Genomic DNA, 16,690 nt, shown 5'->3' on the forward strand with positions numbered 1-16,690 from the left:
TATGTCCTCAGGCAGTTGCTCTAGGAATGCTTGCTCGAACATGAGCCAGGGCTTGTGTCAATCATCCAGGGTCAGCATCTCATTCATCAATGCTGACGGCAGTCTGTCTCCCAAACCGTCCAGGTGAAGCAGGCTGGCACCTCGCTCACGCCATGAGAGGCCAAAGGTCCCAAAGAGCAGCACTTTGAATGCTTCATATTTGCCTTCTTCCGGGGGCGACTGTATGAAATCCGCAACCTGGGCGGCCGTCTCCTGGTCAAGGGCGCTCACCACGTGGTAGTAACGCGTGGAATCAGAAGATATCTGCCGAATCTGGAACTGGGCTTCTGCTTGGCTAAACCACACGCGTGGTCGCAGCATCCAGAAAGTCGGCAGTTTTAGTGAAACTGCGTGAGCAGATGAAGAGTCGGTCATCTTTGGTCCAAATACCATTTGGACCGTCGGGGTCACCAATGTGGCAATGTGCTACACACAGAGCGAGAGACAATGACACGCAGTCGATAAGTTGTTTCGAGACTAGTTTATTCAAACTTCGCGGCGCTGGCATTTAATCCCTAGCACCCACCCTCTCCAGGCGGAAATGACATCAGAGATGCATTACCGAAGTCTCTCCCCGTGCGTTGGCTATTTGTGAGCCGGTTCGCCTGCGCAGAAAGTGGGTCCCCACATGATAAATAAATATTGAGAATAAAAAACTGTGTAACATTAAGTATATATATCTTTATTAAGTAGTTAAATTAAAATAATTAGTGTAAAAAAAGAAAGAAAAAAGTAATGAGTTAGAGTTCATAGGTTCATTGTCCATTTGGAAATCGGATGGCAGCAGGAAAGAAGCTGTTCCGGAATCACTGACTGTGTGCCTTCAGGCTTCTGTACCTCCTTCCTGATGGACTATTACCTAAATGGGGAGAAGGTTCAAACATCAGAAGTACAGAGGGACTTAGGAGTCCTCGTGTAAAACTCCCAGAAAGTTAATTCACAGGTTGAGTCTGTGGTAAAGAAGGCAAATACAATGTTGGCATTTCTTTCAGGGGGAATAGAATATAAAAGCAAGGAGATAATGCTGAGACTTTATAAGGCACTGGTCAAGCTGCACTTGGCGTATTGTCAACAATTTTGTGCTCCATATCTGAGAAAGGTTGTCATTGGAGAGAATCCAGAGGAAGGTTGTAAGGATGATTCTGGGAATGAAGGGGCATTTGGCAGCTTTGGGACTGTACTCATTGGAATTTAGAAAAATGCATGAGGATATCATTGAAACCGATCAAATTTTGAAAAGACTAGATAGGGTGGATGTGGAGAAGATGTTTTTTAGAGTGGGGGTATCCAGAATTAGAGGGCACAGCCTCAAAACTGAGGGGTGGACTTTTTAGAACAGTGGTAAGGAGGAATTTTTTTAGCCAGAGAGTAGAGAATCTGTGCAAAGCTCTGCCACAGACTTCGGTGGAGGCCAAGTCTGTGGGTATATTTAAGGCGGAAGTTGATCATTTCCTATTCGGTCAGGGCATCAAAGGATACGTCGAGAAGGTAAAGGGTGGGTTGGCGAGTTTGCAGATGACACAAAGGTTGGTGGTGGTGTAGATATTGTAGAGGATTGTAGAAGATTGCAGAGAGACATTGATAGGATGCAGAAGTGGGCTGAGAAGTGGCAGATGGAGTTCAACCCGGAGAAGTGTGAGGTGGTACACTTTGGAAGGACAAACTCCAAGGCAGAGTACAAAGTAAATGGCAGGATACTTGGTAGTGTGGAGGAGTAGAGGGATCTGGGGGTACATGTCCACAGATCCCTAAATGTTACCTCAAGGTAGATAGGGTAGTTAAGAAAGCTTGTTAGCTCAGTACAAGAGGACATGGCTTTAAGGTAAGGGGAGGAAAGTTCAAGGGGGCTATTAGAGGAAGGCTTTTTACTCAGAGAGTGGTTGCTGTGTGGAATGCACTGCCTGAGTCAGTGGTGAAGGCAGTTACACTAGTGAAGTTTAAGAGACTACTAGACAGGTATATGGAGGAATTTAAGGTGGGGGGGTTACATGGGAGGCAGTGTTTGAGGGTCGGCACAACATTGTACTATTCTATGTTCTATGTTCTAAGGTAAGTATTTGGGGCTGTGTGGGATCCAGGATCAGCCATGATAGAAAAGTAGAGCAGGCTGAATGGTCTTATGATAACAATGTGAAGAGGGCACGTCCTGGGTGGTGGGGTCCTTAATGATGGACACCGCCTGCTTGAGGCACCTCTCCTTGAAGATGTCTTGGATTCTACAGAGGCTAGTACCCATGATGGAGCTGACTAATTTACCATAACATGCCAGCTCCTATAATCAAAGCCCCAACTAGTGAAGGCGAAGTTCTGTGTAATGTCCATGTTTAATTGATAACCCTGCTGATGAAAAAGATCTAGGGCTTTTCTCTTTGGAGCGAAGGAGGATGAGAGGTGACCTGATCAAGGTGCACAAGATGATGGGAGGCATAGATTGTGTGGACAACCAGGGATTGTTTTCCCAGGGTAGAAATGATTAATATGAGGAAGTAAAATTTTAAGCTGATTGGAGGACAGCATAGTGGGTGTGTCAGAGTTAAGTTATTGGTAGTGGTGGTGGTAGAGACAGATACATTAGGGATATCTAAGGGACTCTTAGGCACATAGATGATAGAGAAATTAAGGACTATGTAGGAGGGAAGGTTATATTGATATTAAAGTTGTAGGATCAACACAACATTGTGGGCCGAAAGGCCTATATTTTGCTATTCAGCTCTATGTTCTCTGTTTGATACTCTATGAACCTGCAGAAAAGAGTAATAATAACATGTTAAATTTTCACATTCAGTGTGAGAGACAGTATGCGTGACTGAGGTAGTAACAGCAAAGCACCTGGGAAAACATAATATGGTTTAGCAAAGTCTGTGGTTTTACTGAAAATGAAATCATGTTTGTTTTTCCTTGATAGTGTCAAAAGGATTTTTCCATTAGTGTTAACTGTAATTACAATGTGACATTTTTCAGTATAACTTTTCTCGAGTAATGTGCTTGACTAAGAGGGATAAAGGTGTGATTGTTGAGATATTGATGGATACAGTGCTTTCAAGTGTGTAAGTGTACACGTTTGCTGGTAATCTCAGATGCAACATGTTCTGACAATTCATCCAGCTGAAATAATTTAAGGATTAATATACATTTACCTGAAACACTCTGTAGGGGTGTCAAGCTCATTTTAGGTCATGGGCCGGATTGAGCAAAATGCAGCTTCATGCGGGCCGGATCAGTCGGAAGCGTGCAAACGCAGCTTTCGTTGCCTCCGTTTTTTCAGCCTGCTCTCATGTGTCTCAGTCTCTGCTATAACTACAAAGTGTTTCACTTTACAAATTCTGTTTCTTATGAAGAAGACTGCCGAGCAAGACTGCCGAATAAACACTAAAAACCCTGAAAACCTGGTACCTGAATAAACTCAGCATTAGCCATATCATACGCCATAGGCGCTTCGATTACTGGGGCCAGCTTTAATAGTAATTAGATATTATCTCGCGGGCCAAAGATAATTCCACCGCGGGCCAAATCCGGCCCGCGGGCCTTGAGTTTGACATATATGCTCTATAGGCACTTTCTCCTGTGTTTTACGAGCAAGCGAGTCACAGAGTGCAGCAGCACAGAACAGGCCCTTCAGCCCATTTAGTCCTTGCTGACCTGTTATTATGCCTAGTCCTATTAACTCGTACTGGGACCATATCCCTTCCTATCCCTCTCATCCTCGTACTTATCCACCACATGTTGAAATCCACCGCAACCACTACTTCCACTGGCAGGCTGTTCCACACTAGCTTCACTCCCTAAGTGAAGAGATTCTCTCTCATGTTCCCCTTAAATATTTCACCTTTCACTTTTAACATATAATCTCTATTTATTGTCTCATCTAACCTCCATGGAAAAAGCCTGCTTACATTTACCCTATGTGTACCCTTCATAATGTTGTATGCCACTATCAAATCGTTCTCAGAACAGATCCCTGCGGAGCACCTCCATGCAGAATACGAACCATCTACAACGCTTGTATAACCACCCTTTGCTTTCTGCGGGCAAGCCAATTCTGGATCCACAAAGCAAGGTCTCCTTGGATTCCGTGCCTCCTTACTTTCTGAAGGAGCCTTGCAAGGGGAATCTTATCAAATGCCTTACTGAAAAACTAACACTACATTCACTGCCCTACCTTCATCAATGTGTTTTGTTACATCATCAAAGAATTAAATCAGGCTCGTAAGTAATGACCTGCCCTTCACAAAGCCATGCTGACTATCCCTAATCAGATTATATCTCTCCAAATGCTCATAAATCCTACCTCTCTAGATCTTCTCTAACAACTGTCCCACCATGAAAGTTAGGCTCACTGTTGTATAATTTCCTGGGTTATCACTACTCCCTTTCTTGAACAAGGGAACAACATTTGCAACCCTCCAATCCTCCGGTACTTCTCCCATCCCCATTGCAAAGATCATTGCAAGAGGCTCAGCAATCTCCTCCCTCACTTCCCACAGTAGCCTGGGGTATATCTCATCCAGTCCCGGTAACTTATCTAAGTTAATGATTTTCAAAAGCTCCAGCATGCCCTTTTTCTTAATGTCTATATGTTCAAGATTTTTAGTCCACTGTAAGTCATCCCCACAGTTGCCAAAGTCTTTTCCCTGGTGAATACTGAAGCAAAGTGTTCATTAAGTACCTCCACTACATCCTCCAGCTCCGTGCACATGTTTCCACTCTCACTCCTGATTGGTCCTTTTCTCACACAGCTCATCCTTTTGCTCTTCACATACTTGTAGGATGCCTTGGGGTTTTCCTCAATCCTAACTTTATAATTTTCTAGGGCTCTAATATTACCTAGTTTCATGAACCTGTGGTAAGCGTTTCTTTTCTTCTGAACTAGATTTTTCTACATACTTTGTACACCATGGTTCTTTAACCCTATCATCCTTTCCCTGCCTCAATGGAACATACCTATGCTGAACCCCATGTAAATATTCCCTGAACATTTGCCACATTTCTGCAGTGTATTTCTCTGAGAACGTCTGCTCCCAATTTGTGCTCCCAAGTTCCTGCCTAATAGCATTATATTTACCCCTACATCAATTAAATGTTTTCCTAAATTGTCTGCTCCCATCCCTCTCCAGCGCTATGGTGAAAGGGATAGAGTTGTGGTCACTACCTCCAAAATGCTCTCCCACTGAGAGATCTGACACTTGACCAGGTTCACTTCACAATACCAGATCAAGTACAGCCTCTCCTCTAGTTGGCTTATTTACATATTGCGCCTGGAAACCTTCCTGAACACACCTAACAATCTCCACCCCATCAAAACCCCTTGATCTAAGGAGACGCCAACCAATATTAGGAAAGTTAAAATCTCTCACCACAACAACCCCATTATTATTGCACCGTTTCAGAATCTGCCTCCCTATTAGCTCCTCAATATCTCTGTTACTATTGAGGGGTCTATAAAAAACACCCAGTAGAGTTATTGCCCCCTTCCTGTTTCTGACTTCCACCCACACTGACTCAGTAGGCCATCCCTCCTTTCCTGCAGCCGTGACACTATCCCTAATTAGCAATACCACGCTCCCACCTCTTTTGCCTCCCTCTCTGTTCTTTTTGAAACATCTAAAGCCCGACACACTCAGCAGCCATTCCTGCTCCTGAGGCATCCAAGTCTCTGTAATGGCCACTATGTTACAGTTCCACGTATTGATCCATGCAGTAGTTTGTGGTATTTTGAAAGGTTAGAGAATGATTAGCTTTATTTGTCACATCTGCATAAAAGCGTCAAAACAAGCAAGGGTGTGACGCTACGGCTTTATAAGGCATTGGTTAGACCACACTTGGTAAATTGTGAGCCGTTTTGGTGTTACAAGGGGGCGTTGGGAGTGGACCCAAGTGCAGGACACAGACACAGGGGTGGTATAAACAGAACAGTGTTTATTTATAGTTACTAGGAAGGCCAGAAAGCGAGGACAAAAGTTTCAACATGGACGTAAACGCTGGATAACAAACTGGTAAAACCTGGACTAGGACTTGGACTCAGACTCGAAACTTGGATCTTGACTTGGACTCGGAACATAACTGGGACTCAGGCTGAACTCGGAGCCTAGAATTGGAACACAAGGCCTGGAACTGGGACATGGACCACGAGCCTGGAACTGGGACACGGCTTGGAGCCTGGAACTGGGACATGGACCATGAGCCTGGAACTGGGACATGGACCATGAGCCTGGAACTGGGACATGGACCATGAGCCTGGAACTGGGACATGGACCATGAGCCTGGAACTGGGACATGGACCATGAGCCTGGAACTGGGACACAGCTTGGAGCCTGGAACTGGGACATGGACCACGAGCCTGGACTTGAAAGACTTGGACAATGAGGAGACAGAATACCCAACTCAGAGTAGCGGCCAATGGCCGAACCTAATCAGCTGGAAAGACTAGGACAGCAGGCTCTCAACTCGACCCAGGAACAGTGGACAGCGGACGACAGGTTCTCGACTCTACCCAGGAACTGCGTGTGGCAGGGGCCCCACTCAACCTAGACTCAGCCGGCCATAAAACCAACAGAATTTGTATCTTACTTGGAGTAGCGGCAAAATAGCCAGCAACTCAGCTGGACACGAAAATGACTGAATTCACTAAGTGGCCATGGCACTGAAGCAACCCGAGTCCACGATTCTCAGCGGCCCTGAGACAAGCATAGCCACCTTGCTGAGATGACTGGCTTCCGGTGACTGGTTACCGGTGACGAATTTCTGATGACGGTCCAGCAAAACTCAGTAGCTGTAACCCGGAGCCTTTTACGCTGCCGGTTTGAAATGAAGATCAGGTGCCCAATGGAACACAGGGAAAAGGAAATAACTGGAATGCAGAGTCCATGGACCGGACCGTGACATTTGGGCCCTGTGTCTAAGAAAGAATGCATTGGCATTGGAGAGGGTCCAGAGGAGTTTCACAAGAATGATCCCAGGAATTGAAAGGTTAACTTAACATTTAACGTCTCTGGGCCTGTATTCATATGAGTTTAGAAGAATAAGGCATGATCTCATTGAAACCTATTGAATATTGAAAGGTTTTGATAGAGTGGATGTGGAGAGGATGTTTCCAAAAGTGGGAGAGTCAAGAACAAGAGAGCATAGCCTCAGAATAGAAGGAAGTCCCCTTAGAACAGAGTGAGGAGGAATTTCTTTAGCTGAAGAATAGTGATCCTGTGCTTGTCTTGCTTCTTGTAGGCTGCCCCAACCCATCCTTGGACTATGTGGGTCATTGAAGCAATCAATGTATTTCACAGTATGTTTCGATATATCAAGGTACATGCAACAAATAACAATAATCTAATCATTCAGAATTAGAGTCAAAGTTAAAAGTAAATTTATTATCAAAGTACACACAGTACCAGATACAATCCTGGGACTTTTTTTCTTGTGGGCTTATTCAATAAATCCATACCTGAATAATAACCATATCAGAATCAGTGAAAGGCCACACCACAAACTGTGCAAATACCAAAAAGAAAGAAGTGATAAATAAATAAATACACAATAAATATTGAGAACATGAGATGTAAAGTTCTTGAAAGTGAGTCCATGGGTTGTGGGGACATTTCAATGATGGGGTAAGTGAAGTTATCCCCTTTTTTGGGAGCCTGAGGGGTAATAACTGTTGCTGAGCCTGGTGGTGTGAGTCCTGAGGCGCCTGTACCTTCTTCCTGATGGAAGCAGCAAGAAGAGAGCATGGCCTGGGTGACAGGGGATCCATGAGATGGATACTGCTTTCCTGTGACAGCGTTTTGAGTAGATGCACTCAGTGATGGGGAGGACTTTACCCGTGATGGACTGGGCTGTATCCACTACTTTTTGTAGGTTTTTCCATTCAAGGGCATTGGTGTTTCCATACCAGGCTGTGATGCATCCACTAAATATACTCTCCAACACACATCTATAGACATTAATGAAAGTTTTGGATGTCACGGCGAATCTTCAGAAACTCCTAAGGAAATAGAGGCACCACCACGCTTTCTTCATTGCTTGGCCCAGGACAGGTTTTCCAAAATAATAGCAGTGAGGAATTTAAAGTTGCTCACCCTTTCCACCTCTGTTCCTCCGATGAGGACTGGCTCATGAACGTCTGGTTTCCATCTCTTGAAGTCATTAATCAGCTCGTTGGTCTTGCTGACATTGAGGGAGAGGTTTTTGTTGTGGCACCAACCAGCCAGACTTTCTGTCTTCCTCCTATCTGCTGACTCATCACTATCCTTGATTTGACCAATGACAGTAGTGACAGCAGTGTCACCAGCAAACTCGAATATGGCAATGGAGCTGTGCTTGGCCACGCAGTCATAAGTGTAAAGTGAGCAGAGCAAGGGGGCTGAGCACACAGCCTTGTGGTGCATTTGTGCTGATGGAGATCATGGAACAGATATTGTTGCCAATCTGAACTGACTCAAGTCTGCAAGTGAGGAAATCCAAGATCCACACCCTTGGTTGTTAACTCAAACAACACATTTCACTGTTCTGAGTCTGAATCTGAATCTGAGTCCATGAGAGTGCAAGAGTCGGTCTGGAACGTTCCATTGCTGAGGTAGAGTTAGGGTCATGCGGGTTGGTTCAACAGCCTGATACTTGTCGGATAGTAGCTGCTCTTGAGCCTGGTGGTGTGGGACCTCGGGCCTGGTGGCAGTGAGGAGAGGACAAGGCCTGGATGATGGGGTTGTCTGATGACAGAGGCCATCTTCTTGAGGCATCTTCTCCCGCAGATGCTGTCCCTGGTTGGGAGGGTTGTGCCCATGATGGACCAGGCTGTGTCCATGACTCTCTGAACCCTCTTGAGTTCCTGTGTATTGAAAGTGCCCATACCAAGCCATGACGCAACTGGTCAGGATAACTTCAACAACATCTCTGTAGAAGGCAGTTAGAGTGTTTGGTGATGTACCAAATCTCATTAAAGCTCTAAAAAAGTAGAGGTGCAGGCCTCCCTTCTTTCTGAGCGTATCTCTGTCCTGGGCCATCTGAGGTGTTAACTCCCTGGAATTTGAAGCCACTTACTCTCTCCAGAATAAAAAGACATCTTGAATATGCACTCAAGGAGAAGCAGGCATATTTTTGTTCTACGGGGGTGGGGGAATTGGGCAGGAACGTGATCTAAAACTAAACTCAGCAAGTCTGGAGGTAGAGTTCCTAAAGGTTGAGTCTGCATGCATGAGCCAGAGAGATGGTGAGTTCTAAGAGTCAGGGGCATCTCTGAGTATAGGCCCAGAGATGGCCTGTCGTGGGGTTGGAGGCCTGTCTGTCTGTGTGTGTAGAGGGGGGGGGGAGCTGGTTGAGTGGGAGAGGGCTTAATTTGCTGTTTTATTTAGGTCTGTTGTTGTTGTTGCTTGTGTTGTTGTGTTGAATGTTGTCGTCGTTCTATATTGGCTCCAGGATGTGTGGAGGCACTTACAGGCTGTCCCCAGCGCATCTCCCTGCCTCCTGGTGCATTTCGCTGTATGGTTTAATGTACTGTACATGTGACAGATAAATCTGAATCTGAAATCCTCACTGATCCTAGTGGCTCAGTGGGCCACGTAGTTCCTGCTCTTATTTCCTTTGCTATAATCTTCTAAACCCAACCCTCAGGCCCTAATTCCCTCCCAGAATCCTTTATGTAAATACCTTTTCATGATCCATAATCTCCCTTGGTTTCCCTGATACCTCCTGCTGGGTAGAGTCTCAAAATTAGTCAACCATGGTTTTCCCATCATAAAACCATGCCTACTGGGTTTAATTGTTTACCCCATTCCAGGTGATGAATTCCAGCATTCTTCAGAAACCAACGGCAGAGTAACTCCAATATAATTCCCTACAGTTTCATCATTTTGGAGTCAGATTCAGAATTATTTACCAAAATAAACAGTTAAATGCACCATTTGTGTTAACAACCAACACAACCTAAGGATGTGCTGGGGGCAGCCTCCAAGTATCACCACATGTTCCGGTGGTAAGCGTGCCCACAATGCTCAACAGAACAATAGTATGACTTTAACTGTCTTGTATCCTGCCTGGACTGTTTGAGAGCTGGAGGATATCAGAGGACAGTTTCAATCAGATTCAGGTTCATTATCACTAACATACAGTACTTCATGAAGTACGTTATATAAATATTATATATTTATATAATTTAAATTATATAATATTAAATTAATAATATTTAAATATTATATAGCTTTGTGGCAGCTATATAATGCAATACATAAAAATGCTGTAAATTACAAATATAAATATAGAAAAAAGTAAATTAAATATATCATCATCATTATGCGCCATGTTGCATGACATGGGTACATGGGTGATCAGGGTCTTGGATTGGGTCCAGGATTGCTCTTGGCAAATTTTTCTACAGAAGTGTTTTGCCATTGCCTTCTTCTAGACAGTGTCTTTACCAGACGGATGACCCCAGCCATTATCAATATTCTTCAGAGATTGTCTACCTGGCATCAGTGGTCACATAACCAGGACTTGTGATATGTACCAGCTGCTCATACGACCATCCACCACCTGCTCCCATGGCTTCACATGACCCTGATTGGGGGGGAGGGGGCTAAGCAGGTGCTACACCTTGCCCAAGGGTGACCTGCAGGCCAGCCTTACACCTCCTTTGGTAGAGATGCATCTCCACCCCACCACCTGTTTAAATAAGTGGTGCAAAAGAACAGCAGAAGTAGTGAGGTGTGTTCATGGATTGGTTCATTGTCTGTTCAGAAATCTAATGGCAGAGGGGAAGAAGCTGTTCCTAAAGCCTGGAGTGTGTTTCTTCAGGCTCCTGTAGCTCCTCTCTGATGGTAATAATGAGACTGGTGTTGATGGTCCTTAATGATGGATGCTACCATCTTAAGAAAATGTATTTATAAAATGTTCTCGATGCTGGAGAGGCTAGTACCCACGAGGGAACTGGCAGAGTCTACAACCCTCTGCAGCTTTCTCCAATCCTGTGCGGTGGACCTTCCATACAGTGATGCAACCAGTTAGAATGCTCTCCACCGTACATCAGTAAAACTTTGTTATGGTGGTGACACACAAAATCTCCTCAAATTCCTAATGAAATATAACTGTGGGTACGCCTTCTTCATAGTTGCATCAACATGTTGGGCCCAGGATAGACTTTCAGAGATGCTGACACCCAGGAACTTGAAACTGCTCACCCTTTCCACTGCTGATCCCTCAAGGAGCACGGGTGTGTGTTCCCTCAAACTAGAACTAGTTTGCTGTCTCAAACTGGAGTCAGTGAAAAATGTAGATTGGAAGCAAGTCCTTTGGCCATCGAGTTTGTGTTGACCGACAACCACTGGCTCACACTAAATGCTACAATAATCCCCTTATTAGTCTCCTCATGGAGGGTCTCAGCAGGTCAGACAGCATCTACAGAAACGAATAAACAGTTGACGTTTTGGGCCGAGACTCCATTTCAGGACTGGAAAGGAACGGGGAAGACACCAGACTGAAAAGGTGGGGGGAGGCAAAGGAGGACAAGCTAGAAGGTGATAGGTGAAGCCAGGTGAGTGAGAATAGTCAAGGACTGGAGAGGAAGGAATCTGATAAGAGAGGAGAGTGCACCAAAGGGGAAAGGGAAGGAGGAGGGGACCCACAGGGAGGTGATAGCCAGGTGGGAAGAGATAAGAGGCCCTAGTGGAGAATACTTTTCAGCAACAGTACAATGCATTGCCACAAAAATTACTATGTTACAAAAAGAATATATTAAGAATAGTGCAAAAAGAACAAATAGTGGTGTTCATGGGTTGTTCAGAAATCTGATGGTAGAGGGGAAGAAGCTGTTCCTAAAGCGTTGATTGTGTGTCTTGAAGCTCCTTTATCTCCACCGGGGGTAGTAGGCCTCCGTTAGTCTCGATAGACCATGGATTTGTGCCTTGGAAAGTTTCCAGGGCACAAGCCTGGGCAAGGTTTTTTTTATGGAAGACCAGCAGTTGCCTAAGCTGCAAGTCTCCCCTCTCCACGCCACCAATGTTGTCCAAGGGAAGGGCATTAGACCACCAGAAGTACATGAGTAATGAGAAGACAGCATGTCCTGGATAGTGAGGGCTCTTAATGATATATGCAACCTTTTTGAGGCACAGCCTTCTGAAAACATCCCTTGATTGTGGGGATGGTAGGGCCCATGCTGGCGGAGTCTACAACCCTCTGCTGCTTTCTTTCAATGCTGTGCAACAGAGCCTCCATATCAGACAGCGATGCACCCAGTCAGAATTCTCTCTGCAGCACAGATACAAGCCTTTGGCCCAACCGATCCATACCAACCACATTTTCCATCCAGCTAGTTCCAAAATCCTGCATTCGGCCCATATCTTTCTAAACCAGGGGTTGCTTATGCCATGAACTCCCTATCATCATAACTGAGGGGTTGTGGGCCCCAGTTTGGGAACCCCTGCTCTAAGCCCTGTCCCTCCATGTACCTATCCAAGTGTTAATTGATACTGTTGCACCTGCCTCAACCATTTACTCAAACATTCAAAGGTTCAAAGTAAATTTGTTATTAAGGTATATTTATTTCACCATATACAATCCTAAGATTCACTTTCTTGTGGTGACTTAGTAAATCCATAAAACCATATGTCAGTACCCCCAGTTGAACTCTTGTCTTTTTGTGTGTTTCCCCCTTGCTGTCAGTCTGTGGTTTTGTATTGCCATGTGCTCCTGTCCCCACTCCTGCTCTACTCCAGCCCCTGTATCACTGAGTACTCCGTCTCTCATCTGTTTCTCATTACTACCTGTTTTGCTGCCACCCGTGTCTCATTGTGCTCCACCTATCATCTGCCTCTCTGTTTACTGCTCAGTGTATCTCAGTCCTGTGTTTTCACCTGTTTGTTGCCAGATTGTGCCAGTGAATTTTCCTGAGCCTTCCCAGCATTTGTATCTAGACTCTGGCCATCTGAATATCGACTCTGCCTGTTTCCTGATTCTGGTTTTTGGATTTCTCTGGATGTTTTGATCTCTGCCTGAACTTTGATGCCAACTTTGTTTGCAACTCGGGATTGTACTCTATCTGTCTGAGTATTGACTCTGCCTGTTTCCTGATTCTGTTTTTTTTATTAATATATTTTATTATTTTATGTGAACAGATTTGGGAAAAACTAACAAAAAAACTAACATTAAAAAATACAGCACATCCACAAAAACCACAACCATAGCAAAATCAAATTAAAGATGGAGCAGCAAAAGAGAAAAAAAATAAAGGCAAAAAGTAAACATACACAGCAGAGGTGCACCACACCAAAAAACTTCAGTCCTCACCCCGTAAGAAAGTCCAATACAGGGCCCCATATCCTTTCAAAGATGTCCCCTCTGTCCTCAACCCCTCTCTCTCAGTCTCTCCAAATGTAAAGTATTTGCCAGTTCTCTCAGCCACAGATCGTACATAGGCACAGAGTCCATTTTCCACATTTGCAGGATTAAATTCTTAGCAATCACCATTCCAAACAATAATAATAATAATAGACATCCGTTAGTCTCGTGAGACCGTATGGGAGACCGACAGTTGCCCATGCTGCAAGCCTTCCCCTCTCCACGCCATTGATGTTGTCCAAGGGAAGGGCACTAGGACCCATGCAGCTTGGCACCGGTGACATCGCAGAGCAATGTGTTGTTAAGTGCCTTGCTCAAGGACACACCGCGCTGCCTCAGCTGAGGCTCAAACCAGTGACCTTCAGGTTAATAGTCTGATGCCTTATCCACTAGGCCACACGCCAACACTATTCCAAACAATACAGCCACTTTTTCATACATATTGGCTGAAGATAAGGAGCTTGTTGCTCCAAGGATGGCTATGAGTGGGTCTTGTTCCCACCGCTTCTCAAAAGCCTCAGAGAAACAGTGAAAAATACTTTTCCAGTATGCATAAAGCTTACAACATGACCAGAATGAATGTGACAAGTTACTGTTCACAGATTTACATCTATTACAAATTGGCAAAACATCTGAGTAGTAACTATGCAACTTTTCTTTAGAATAATGGAGTCTATGTAATGTTTTAAACTGTATGAGTCTGTGTCTAACGTTGACCGAACAATTACGTATACTCTTTAAACACTCATCCCAGATCTCCTCTGTCAGTACTATACCCAATTCATTCACCCATGCCTGTTTAAGACCTGCAGTATTCACCCGAGCTCCATTATGTAGGATCTGATAAAAATAGGATACCGCACTGCGAGTAACTGGATCAAATTTATTTATTGCCTGCAGGGACTCATGTTTGTCTAAAACCTCAAAGTTAGGTATATATTTCCTAACATAATCGCGAATTTGCAAATATCTAAAAGAACTAGATGCAGGGATATTGTAAACTGCCCATTTTTTGTTGTAATGAAATGTAGATAATTTCTCAAAGGACACGTGGGTTGGCAGGTAAACTGTAAACTGCTCCTTGTGTATAGGTGGGTGGTAGAATCTGTAGGAGTAGAGGTAACCTGATTTCTAAACAGAGAACAAGTTGAGAATGACTTGGGATTCCCTAAAGGTTAACTTGCAGTTTAATTCAGTGGTGAGGAAGGAAAATGTAATGTTAGCATTTATTTTGAGAGGACTAGAATACAAGAGTGAGGGTGTGATGCTGAGGCTTTATAAGACATTGGTCAAACCGCGCTCAGAGTATTGTGAGCAGCTTTGGGTCCCTTTTCTAAGAAAGGATGTGCTGACATTGGAAACAGTCCAGAACAGGTCACAAGTAGAATTGTGGGAATGAAAGAGTTAATGTATGAGGAGCGTTTGATGGCTCTGGACATACACTCACTGAAGTTTAGAAGAATGAGGGAGGATCTTATTGAAGCCTATCAAATATTGAAAGGCCTCTATCGAGTGGACATGGAGAGTGTTTCCTATAGTGGAGGAGTCTAGGGTCAGAGCACACAGCTTCAGAATAGAGGGACATCCATTTAGAACAGAGATAAGGAAGAATTTCCTTAGCCAGCTGGTGAAGAATCTGTAGAATTCATTGCCAAAGACAGCTGTGAAGGCCAAGTCACTGGGTATATTTATAGCTGAAGTCAATAGGTACTTGATTAGCCAGCGTGAGAAAGGCAGGGTTGAGAGGGAAAATAAATCAGCATTGAAGAAATGGCAGAGCACACTCGATAGTCCAGATAGCCCAATTCTGCTCCTGTCTACTGGTCTATTACTTTATGTACCCATTCTGACTGTCCCTGGTTTATCGGTGAAATAAAATTCCACAAAAAGGGACAAAATTAGTCTTCCACCATAAGTGTTGTATCCAGGGAGGAATAAAAAATGATGGTCAAGCTCCCAACAGTCTTCCCCCTCACATCAGGGTGACACGGTAGCATAGCTAGTGGCCCAGGTTCCCCAGTGGGTCTTGTATCTTTAAATAACTAAATTCTATGCAAACACCTTAGTTCCTTTATTATGAATAAAAGAACAATTTAAATTTAATCAGGAGGAGGCCATTCAGTTTCCGCAGTTCTCTGCAGACTTAATAAGATCACCATATACACAGGCCCCTCAGCCCATCCAGTCCATGCTAACCACAATGACCACCCAGCTCATCGCATATCCCTTCATGTACCTATCCAAGTGCCTCTTCAATGACCTGCCTCAATCGCTTTGTTCCATATACTCAAGGTTCAAGGTACATTTATTATCAAAGTATGCATGTAGTGTACTACTCTGAGATTTGTCTTTTCCAGACCGCCACGAAACAAAATAAAACTCAAGCCCCCAACCCCCTTTGTGCAAAAAAAAACAAATAGCGCAAACGGCAACAAGAAAGAATGGATGAAAATACAGAATATAAAAACATAAAACTGAATAAGTCCAAGTGAACTACAGTTCATTCCATAATTTGCAGATCCTGAACTTCAGTACCACCCTCTAACAGCACCAAGGGCAAGAGAGGCCACTTGAATGCAGACACCTTCCTCTGGCAGCAGAGAGTGAGAGGCTGATTGACGGTGCTGAACACTTGCCCGCCTTCCGCACTCACTTTGTAGTTTCAGTCTTCCTCGATTGGGAAGAAATTAAGTCTATGACGGGCTTGCGCCCCATTCTCTAAGATTCTAGGCTTTGAGGGTGCTCACCTCCTGGAATCTCCCCAGAGACAGCAAAGCACCAGATCACTCAGTCAATCTTCAAACTGTAGATCACAGGAACTGACAGTAGCAGAAACACATTGAAAATGAAACCGAGATGTAAGAAGGGTGAAAGAAACAGTTTTGTGGACTATCTGGTAGACATCATCCAAGGTAGTGTTGCTGGCTGACTCCATCTTGACCGGAAATATACTCACCACCCTCTGTGAGGAGTAACCACCCTACCTCATCACAACTCTCCCGCTAGTAGAAACATTTAATCGCCTATCCTGTTATATCCCCTCAGCATTCTGAATGTTTCAATCAGATCACTCCCTCATTCTAAACTTGAAAGGAGATAGAGCTGCAGCAATCAGATTGCATGTGGTGTCAACGTTCTTGGCATTGTAACCATAGCCGGTTCACTTCAGCCCACTGGGTCCTTCAACCCTCCGGTTAACTTTCACCCTTTCCTCATTTTAACCCTTACATACTGTTCGGGTCAAATTTACCCATTTTGACATTTGACAGCAATAAAAACACCCTAAATGCCATTTTTTTAGCCGAAATTTGATGACTTTTCCTAAAGTGACCCA

At 44.3% G+C, this 16,690-nt stretch overlaps 1 protein-coding gene across 2 annotated transcripts in view; it reads left to right on the forward strand.

Annotated features, from left to right (window-relative positions):
- Positions 1–16,690, forward strand: part of LOC140729962 (endothelin-1) — an 88,504-nt gene that overhangs the window by 50,958 nt on the left and 20,856 nt on the right. The window lies entirely within an intron of this gene.

The sequence above is a fragment of the Hemitrygon akajei genome, chromosome 7, assembly GCF_048418815.1.
Source record: "Hemitrygon akajei chromosome 7, sHemAka1.3, whole genome shotgun sequence".
In the NCBI taxonomy this organism is placed as follows: Eukaryota; Metazoa; Chordata; class Chondrichthyes; order Myliobatiformes; family Dasyatidae; genus Hemitrygon; species Hemitrygon akajei.